Genomic DNA, 7,678 nt, shown 5'->3' on the forward strand with positions numbered 1-7,678 from the left:
TTGTACGATCGTTTCGGAAACAATGTTTTTATTGAGATAGAGAATGTCTTGAACAATAATTTTATCATTTAGTTTTTTTCGAAACAGTCTCCTCACCAGCAAAAATATTGGGTGGGGGGAGGGGGTTTATTTTCTTATTACTAATCTATCTTAAAATTTATAAATTAATAACTATTATAGTTTTATTACTATAATTATCATTATCTTATATGATATTTTACCTATATTTTCTATTTTATTTTATTATCTATTTCACTTTGAATTTATGTTACTATTTTTACTAATATAAGTTCTATAAATATTATAATTACTATTAAAAATAATATTTTTATTTAATTACTACTAATAAGATTCATTTATTACTATTATTGATTTTTTAAAGCATTATATAAAAATTCAACTTATAACTAATTAGTGGTTATCTCCCTTTGAGCAGTAAAATTCTTTATTTTTCTATTTGACTATAATTATCTCCCTTTGTAATTGAAATATTTAAGTTGATTTCAAATCTAGCATCACTAACGATTTTAAGCTGGTAATATTATTCTATTGGCGTTTCCTTTGAAAGTTTGTATATATCAACATTTTCAAGCATTCATAAACTACATTTAACATCCCAATGAATGTATTGACGATGATACTTACGAGCTTTAGAAGACGAACCATTAAAAGGTATATATGTTTTTGTTAGAAATATTAAAAATATCTTCTATTAACCTTACCTTTCCACCCGATTTTATTTTATTTTCATTTTATCTTACTTTGTTGATAAACATAAAAAAGTAACTATCTTCCTTTTTATTTTAAATATTTTCCAGATACATCTGCCTTACATAAAAAATGCTAGTTTTATTTTTGGTGTCTTTAAAAAAAACCCACCCAATATTTTTGCTGATGAGGAGACTTTGTTTCAAAAAACTAAATGATAAAATTATTGTCCAAGACTTATTGTCTCAATAAAAACATCGTTTCTGAAACGATCGTACAATTGATTTTGTTTGTTCTTCCTTGTGAAACCGATTTTTTATTTTAATTACAAATTATCAATCATCTTACTTAGTCGAGAAATTATTAGTCGAGAAATTTATAAATAAGTATGTATTTATAAATAAGTTTTCGTTATAATACCTTAACTTTGTATATCATTTTATTGAGCATTTTTCACTCTATCTAATCATTTAAATTACAATCGTTTTAAAACAATTATGTCCTCTTTTCTGAATGTTGAACGATAAGATTGTGACTTGCGATGAAAAGTGGGTTCTTTATGACAAGCAGCAGTGCTCAGCTCAGTAGTTAGATGACAAAAAACCTCCACAACACTTTTGAGTTACACCAAAAGAATGTCATGCTGACTATTTGGTGGTGTGTGTGGCTGGTTTTATCCATTATAGTTTTTTTAAATGCAGCCAAAACGATTACAGCGGTGAAATACTGTCAACGAACGGATAAAATGCATCAGAAACTTCAACAAGACCCAGCATTAGTCAACAGAAAAGACCCAATTCTCCTCCACGACAATGCCTGACCACACATTGCTAAACCAACCCTGCAGAAGTTTAACGAATTCAGCTACAAAACTCTATCTTATACATCATACTCTCCTACCGACTACCATTTTTTCAAGCATCTCGGCAATTTTCTGTGTGAGAAATGCTTCAAATGATATCAAAATTGCCTTCAGCATTTTCATCACTACCAGAAGGTAAAATTTTTACATTACGAGCATAAATACACTTATTTTGCGTTGGCCAAAGTGTGTTGATTCTTATGGTGAGTATTTCGATCAATATTTTATTTTGCTTGAGCTGAGATATGTTCATCTAAATGTAAAAGTTAAAAACTGCAAGAATTTTCTTGTCAACCCAATATGAGAAGTAATTAGATTAAAATATTTCCATAAATATAGATGGACATGGACAGGTATATCCAATGATATGTTTTATTGTAATTTATTTTCGTTAAACAAGAAACACTGATAATAAAAAAATTGTGAAAGTAACCAGCATTATGTGTGTTACAAATATGTAAAGCAAAATTCCTACGATATTTGATGACCTTCCTTGTTCCGAGGTGAACCTCATAATTATTTACGAAATAAGAATTAGACATGACCGATTTTTAAATCAAAAAGCATCTAATAATAATGTTTTCATTATTTGATTAAGAAAATGTTGAACAGAGAAAAATTATTTTCAGGACTATTATTTTGAAACATTTTATAGTCCAAACGATATTCAACATTTTAAACATTAGGACAGCTTAAATATTTTTGTGGGTAAATATCTTGTAAGCTAAGAATAAACAACAATAAAACGATATTTAATGTATAAATGTCTTGTGATTAAATAAATATAACTAAATTTTATTTTTATTTCTATTAACTGGTTTTCTCATGATGTGTGCCACTTTAGCCATTGTTTTAATAAGTTTGAGGATTTTATAGATTTTGTTGCGAAAGTGAAGACAGGATATCTCAAAAAGTTAATTTAGTTAAGATATATTTCACTTCATTTTTATCGGTTTTATTCTTATAACATTCTGAAACATAATTTGTCTAGAGAATTTTATAGATCTGATGGCGAAGGCTAACAGTTATTTTTTATCTACTGTCATTCTCTAAGCTATTTTATTTAAATAAAACATAAAATTTGTTTTAAAATTAAACATATTTTCCAGATATAATTCTTTGGTGAAAGTATTGGTTTATAGTACGTTCATTCTCACATTTAATTGTTTCATTTAATTATGTGATATTTTCAATAATTAATTTTTATATTTATATGTGCTGTTTATATGGGGATTTTTAATGCAGATTCTTTTTTATAGTTTTTGCGGAATTTTTTATTTTGATTCAAATGATGTATTTTCAAATAAGTTTTCCTTATAATAGCTTTACTTTATATGACATTTTAAAGACCGTTTTTCGCTCTATCGAATCATTTTCAAGTGATTATCTCTTTTTTTCAGAATGTTGAATACAAGATAGAAAAAAGTAAATTTTTTTCTCGTTTCAAGCTAGGCTGAAAAACTGCTGAAACAGCTCACAATATAAACAAAGTGTTTAACCAAGGAACCACTACTGAATGCACAGCACAATGGTGGTTTAAGAAATTTTGTAGCTGCGACGAGTCTTGAAGAACCTTAGTTGAAGCCAATCCACGCACAATTGTTTGAGAACTTCTGAATTAGATGTTATGTATACGACAATTTCCAATCACTTGAGATTGGAAAGACAAAAAAAAATCTTGATAAATGGGTGCCTCACGAATCGAACGACAACCAAAAGAAATGCTGTTATAAAGTGTCATTTTCCTATTTTTTTTTCAACAAGAACGACCCGTTTCTCAACCGGGTTGTGATGAAAAGTGGGTTCAAATCAAATATAATTATGTATGACCAGCGACACTCAGATATTTGAAAATAAAAATGAACGATTATTTTTACATTATTGGTGGTGCCTCATTCATACAGCTTCCATCGAGAGATTTGATGAAACTCTTTGGTTTTTCAGTTCGAAAACGTCATTTGTTATCATTCAACTTTTTTATTAACTGGGACCCTTTATTTATTCACGGGGGGAATAGCATGTTCTTGTTCAGCCGGCCACGACCGGGTGGAGTTCTGTAGGGTCATTCACAATTGTATTTTTCAGCCACCAACACTGAGACCTGAATCTTCAATCTTAGGAGAATATTACTTTTATAATTGATTTTTCCAAGTACTTACAGTTACATCAACTGATATGTTGTGAAAATAACACTCAAAATAAGAACAGTACTCCAAAGAATCTAAATAATATGAGCTACTGTCTCATTGGAATTAAACACTGCATAATTGTTGCTGCACTCAGTGAACAGCATCTACCTTGACATTCACAACTTTGTATATTTATATATGTGTAAAAACAAGAATTTTGAGGACTTCCAATTGTCCTGTATGCAGTAACCTCTCATCCCGTTTACTTTGAATTATACCCAACATACAGGATGTCCGGTTGAATCGTGAATAAATGTGGAAACAAAAATGAAAAATCCTATTAATTATTTCACTATCACTTACAATTTCCGCTTTCAGTATCCGGTTTGTTTAATACCGCAGACAGAATTTTGATTTAAACGGTGTTGCCAATTGATGCCGTATTGACAGTAAAGGCAAATAGATCAACTCAGAATGCGTAACTGAATGGTGTGTAACAATAATTAGTCGTATAGGAAGATCAAGTATACAACAAGATGTCACAGAAGTAATTAATGAATGAGTTGGATCCAGTGGCGAGGACGACTGGAAACAATGCTGAGATAAGCAGAGAGCACATACAGCACCTAGAAGTCCCAAATGGTCACCCATTTAGTACTGACCAGGTTCAACATTGCTTAACTTAAATGATCCCGCGGGGAACCGGTTTGTCAATGTGATTATGCCGTATTCTTATAAGCATTAGGAACAGAAGAAGTCAAGACAATAACCAGTTTATATGCAAGAAGTGTAAGATAATAGAGATGGATGAGAACTCAGATGTGGAGAAAGTATATTTGGATGGCGAAACTTTTGAGGTTATCTAGAGGTTTACTTTAGTAAAATTATTGAAGTATGGAGAGGAGCTGGTGCTAATGTGATTGCAAATCTTAGGAGTGGACGGAGTAATGGGAATTTTTGTTGCTACTAACTTTGTGTGACTTTGTATAGCTTTGTGTGAGCGTTATCAGATGTGTATACATAAAATGATAATGTATGGAAGTAAAACATGGCCAGCGAGGGTTAAGGATATGTGTTGTATGGAGAGAAATGATATGATGAATGAATCTTAAAGACAGAGTTAGATCTGATAACCTCATGTGACATGACCCCCACCAATAGGCCACCGACCCCAAATGCTGTATGTAGTGGCTTTGTTCTTCATCTTTCACTATTCTTGTTCTGGCTGTGTCATCTTTTTCGCACTGGCGATCGTCAAAGGGGATGCACAACCCATAAGTAGAAAAATAAAATGAAAGAAAAACACAGATGCTGATGCTTCACATATATGTTGATTGGACTTGGGGTGTGTGTGTCTACATGCTAAGGTTCACATCTATGTCTTGTCAAGGCTGGGTTCATCTGTTGCCATTGGTTCATCTTGATCTAGCAAAGCTTTTCTGACCTGGCCCAAGCTACAATGCATTTCCAACTTTCATTGTTGTAAAAATAATGCTTCACACTGTTGTCGGTTAATCATAAGCTAACCTTTATCATCCATAAATTGTTTTTATTGTCGCTAAAAACATATCGGCTGTTGCACCTCATGGCACTCCATAGCATCACAAAACTAAATCTATCCATTATTTAGTTCTTTTGCTATGGCCATTCATCATTCATCATAAAACTATATCTATCCATTATTCAGTTCTTTTGCTATGGCCATTCATCATTCATCATAAAACTAAATATATCCATTATTTAGTTCTTTTGCTATGGCCATTCATCATTCATCATAAAACTAAATCTATCCATTATTTAGTTCTTTTGCTATGGCCATTCATCATTCATCATAAAACTAAATCTATCCATTATTCAGTTCTTTTGCTATGGCCATTCATCATTCATCATAAAACTAAATCTATCCATTATTTAGTTCTTTTGCTATGGCCATTCATCATTCATCATAAAACTAAATCTATCCATTATTTAGTTCTTTTGCTATGGCCATTCATCATTCATCATAAAACTAAATATATCCATTATTTAGTTCTTTTGCTATGGCCATTCATCATTCATCATAAAACTAAATCTATCCATTATTTAGTTCTTTTGCTATGGCCATTCATCATTCATCATAAAACTAAATATATCCATTATTTAGTTCTTTTGCTATGGCCATTCATCATTCATCATAAAACTAAATCTATCCATTATTTAGTTCTTTTGCTATGGCCATTCATCATTCATCATAAAACTAAATCTATCCATTATTCAGTTCTTTTGCTATGGCCATTCATCATTCATCATAAAACTATATCTATCCATTATTCAGTTCTTTTGCTATGGCCATTCATCATTCATCATAAAACTATATCTATCCATTATTCAGTTCTTTTGCTATGGCCATTCATCATTCATCATAAAACTAAATCTATCCATTATTCAGTTCTTTTGCTATGGCCATCCATCATTCATCATAAAACTAAATATATCCATTATTCAGTTCTTTTGCTATGGCCATTCATCATTCATCATAAAACTAAATCTATCCATTATTTAGTTCTTTTGCTATGGCCATTCATCATTCATCATAAAACTAAATCTATCCATTATTCAGTTCTTTTGCTATGGCCATTCATCATTCATCATAAAACTATATCTATCCATTATTCAGTTCTTTTGCTATGGCCATTCATCATTCATCATAAAACTAAATCTATCCATTATTCAGTTCTTTTGCTATGGCCATTCATCATTCATCATAAAACTAAATCTATCCATTATTCAGTTCTTTTGCTATGGCCATTCATCATTCATCATAAAACTATATCTATCCATTATTCAGTTCTTTTGCTATGGCCATTCATCATTCATCATAAAACTAAATCTATCCATTATTCAGTTCTTTTGCTATGGCCATTCATCATTCATCATAAAACTAAATCTATCCATTATTCAGTTCTTTTGCTATGGCCATTCATCATTAATTATAAAACTAAATATATCCATTATTTAGTTCTTTTGCTATGGCCATTCATCATTCATCATAAAACTAAATATATCCATTATTTAGTTCTTTTGCTATGGCCATTCATCATTCATCATAAAACTAAATATATCCATTATTCAGTTCTTTTGCTATGGCCATTCATCATTCATCATAAAACTAAATATATCCATTATTTAGTTCTTTTGCTATGGCCATTCATCATTCATCATAAAACTAAATCTATCCATTATTCAGTTCTTTTGCTATGGCCATTCATCATTAATTATAAAACTAAATATATCCATTATTTAGTTCTTTTGCTATGGCCATTCATCATTCATCATAAAACTAAATATATCCATTATTTAGTTCTTTTGCTATGGCCATTCATCATTCATCATAAAACTAAATCTATCCATTATTTAGTTCTTTTGCTATGGCCATTCATCATAAAACTAAATATATCCATTATTCAGTTCTTTTGCTATGGCCATTCATCATTCATCATAAAACTAAATATATCCATTATTCAGTTCTTTTGCTATGGCCATTCATCATTCATCATAAAACTAAATCTATCCATTATTTAGTTCTTTTGCTATGGCCATTCATCATTCATCATAAAACTAAATCTATCCATTATTTAGTTCTTTTGCTATGGCCATTCATCATTCATCATAAAACTAAATCCATCCATTATTTAGTTCTTTTGCTATGGCCATTCATCATTCATCATAAAACTATATCTATCCATTATTCAGTTCTTTTGCTATGGCCATTCATCATAAAACTAAATCTATCCATTATTCAGTTCTTTTGCTATGGCCATTCATCATTCATCATAAAATTAAATCTATCCATTATTCAGTTCTTTTGCTATGGCCATTCATCATTCATCATAAAACTAAATCTATCCATTATTCAGTTCTTTTGCTATGGCCATTCATCATTCATCATAAAACTATATCTATCCATTATTCAGTTCTTTTGCTATGGCCATTCATCATA

This window comes from Euprymna scolopes, chromosome 14, assembly GCF_053919585.1.
Source record: "Euprymna scolopes isolate OS-2025 chromosome 14, ASM5391958v1, whole genome shotgun sequence".
Taxonomy (NCBI): Eukaryota; Metazoa; Mollusca; class Cephalopoda; order Sepiida; family Sepiolidae; genus Euprymna; species Euprymna scolopes.